Below are 3,210 nucleotides of genomic sequence, written 5' to 3' on the forward strand. Positions count from 1 at the left end.
GGAGGTCAGGGCTTGTGATGGCCACTCCAATTACCTTAAGACTATTGTTGTCCTTAAGCCATTTTGACCACAACTTTGGAAGTATGCTTTGGGGTCATTGTCCATTTGGAAGACTCATTTGCTGAACCAAGCTTTAACTCCTGGACTGATGTTCTTGAGGAAATGTTGCTTCAAAAAATCCCCACATAATTTTCTGCCTCATTGAAGCCATCTATTTTGTTGAAATGCCACCAGCGTCCCTCCTTGCCAAGCAAAGCACCCCCATAACAATGATGCTCCACCCCCAGTGCATCACGTTTTGCGATGGTGTTCTTCGGCTTGCAAGCCGGTGATACTTTTGTACCGGTTTCCTCCCAGCAATCTTCACAGGGTTCCTTTGGCTGTTGTTCTTGAGATTCATTTGCACTTTTCGGCAACCAAAGTACGTTAATCTCTAGGAGGGGACCAGAACGCGTCTCCTTCCTGAGCGTATACGGCTGCGTGGTCCCATGGTGTCCCAACTGCTGTAATCAATTTTGGAAAAATTACTTGTGTCATACACAAAGTAGATGTCCTTAACCGACTTGCAAACATATAAGTTTAGTTCACACCTCCCTGAGAGTATGTGGACAAGGCACGGTAACGTGCCCACCTCGTCCAACAGCGCAGTGAAAACGCCGGGCGCCAAATCTCAAAACAACAAGGTACAAAATCCCAAAGGTAATTAAATTCCTACAGAACAGTGAAGCAAACGTAATTTCACACCAAATTTTAAAAGTCGACACCTTGTTAAATCCAGCCCAACAGTGATCACGATTTCAAACACCAAGGTTTTACGACAAAGCACACACCAAACGAATTATGTTAGGTTGAGTAGCCACCAGTCACAGAAAAAGACAGCCATGTTTTCCAGCTAAAGAGAAGCCCAGTCAACAAAAAGCAGAAATAGAGATATAATTAATCACTACACCCTTAATCTAAATCTTCATCAGATGACACTCATAGGACTTCCATGTTACACAACTACCATGTATCTTTAGTTGCTTCGGTAGTAAAGTTCACCTATTTATATCCTACAGGATTAAAACGAAATGTAGCATGCCTTCTGTTTGATTGAAGCGCATGTCCAGGACACCTGGAGTGCCTCGACTTCAAGATGGCCGTATTTCTTCATTACACAAAGGAATAACCTCAACCTATTTCTCAGGACTGTTGACATCTAGTGGAAGCCGTAGGAACTGCAAGCAATTCGCTTAGAAATCTGGTTTCCCAATGAAAATTCAAAAACAATCTGAATGGTTTGTCCTCGGGGTTTCGCCTGCTAAATAAGTTCTGTTATACTCACAGACATGATTCAAACAGTTTTAGAAACTTCAGAGTGTTTTCTATCCAAATATACTAATAATATTCATATCTTATCTCCTGGGGATGAGTAACTGGCAATTAAATTTGGGTATGCTTTTCATCCAAATGTGAAAATGCTGCCTCCTACCCTAGAGAAGTTAACAAGAAATGTGTGGAGTGGTTGAAAAATGAGTTTTAATGACTCCATTTTAAGTGTATGTAAACTTCTGACTTCAACTGTATATACAAAAGTATGTGGACACCTCTTCAAATTAGTCTATTCATTTTTTTCAACCACACCCGTTGCTGATAGGTGTATAAAATCGAGCACACAGCCATGCAATCTCTATAGCCAAAAATTGGTTTACTGAAGAGCTCAGTGACTTCAATGTGGCACTGTCATAGGATACCACCTTTCCAACAAGTCAGTTCATTAAATATCTGTCCTGCTAGAGCTTCCCCGGTCAAATGTAAGTGCTGTTATTGTGAAGTGGAAACATCTAGGAACAACAACAACTCAGCCGCGAAGTGGTAGACCACACAAGCTAACAGAACGGTACCGCCGAGTGCTGAAGCACGTAGCACGTAAAAATCATCTGTCCTCGGTTACAACACTCACTATCGAGTTCCAAACTGCCTCTGGAAGCAACGTCAGCACATGTACTGTTCATCCGGAGCTTTATGAGATGGGTTTCCATGGCCGAGCAGCCAAGCATCTGCTGAAGGGGTGTAAAGCTCGCCTCCATTGGACTCTGGAGGAGTGGAAACGCGTTCTCTGGGGGTGATGAATCACGCTTCACCATCTGGGTTTGGCGGATGCCAGGATAACACTACCTGCCCCACTGCATAGTGCGAACTGTAAAGTTTGGTGGAAGAGGAGTAATGGACTGGAGCTATGTTTCATGGTTCGGGCTAGGTCCCTTAGATTCAGTGAAGGGAAATCTTAACGCTACAGCATAGAATTACATTCTAGATGACTCTGTGCTTCCAACTTTGTGCCAACAGTTTGGGGGAAGGCCCTTTTCTGTTTCAGCATGACAATTCCCACTTGCACAAAGCGAGGTCCATACAGCAATGGTTTGTAGAGATCGGTGTGGAAGAACTTGACTGGCCTGTACAGAGCCCTGACCCCACCCCACCGAACACCTTTGGGATGAATTGGAAAGCCGACTGCGAGCCAGGCCTAATCGCCAACATCAGTGCCCAACCTCACAAATCTCATGGCTGAATGGAAGCAAGTCCCCACAGCAATGTTCCAACATCTAGTGGAAAGCCTTTACAGAAAAGTGGAGGCTGTTTTAGCAGCAAAGGGGACCAACTCCATATTAATGCCCATAATTTTTTTTGGGGGGGGGGTCAAGTGAGGAGGAGGGGTCAAGTGAGGAGGAGGATTATTTAAGATAATGTTTGAATAGGTATGTTTTCAGATGCTTCCGGAAGATGGGCAGGGACTCTGCTGTACTAGCTTCAGGGAGAAACTGGTTCGGACTGGGCTTGGACTGGACTGAGAGGGAAGGCCTAGAGCCCTGATGTGGCAGAACGGATTGCTCGGGTTGGGGTGTAGGTTTTGAGCATAGCCTGAAGGTAGGGAGGGGCAGTTCCTCTTGCTGTTCTGTAGGTACGCACACGCAGACAAAAACACACACACACATATACACACACACACACACATGCATAGACACAGAAAAGGGTGTTTGGTACCGATGCAGAGTGTGTTGATTGGTTTAGAATGGTTGTTGCCTCTTGTAGAAGAGTTGAGTGTCTATTTTTAGATCAAGGGGTAGACTGAGGAGGGTAGCTGGCTGAGAGACTGAAGACAGGAGGGGTAGCTGGCTGAGAGACTGAAGACAGGAGGGGTAGCTGGCTGAGAGACTGAAGACAGGAGGG

This window comes from Salvelinus sp. IW2-2015, unplaced genomic scaffold (genome assembly GCF_002910315.2).
Source record: "Salvelinus sp. IW2-2015 unplaced genomic scaffold, ASM291031v2 Un_scaffold1325, whole genome shotgun sequence".
In the NCBI taxonomy this organism is placed as follows: domain Eukaryota; kingdom Metazoa; phylum Chordata; class Actinopteri; order Salmoniformes; family Salmonidae; genus Salvelinus; species Salvelinus sp. IW2-2015.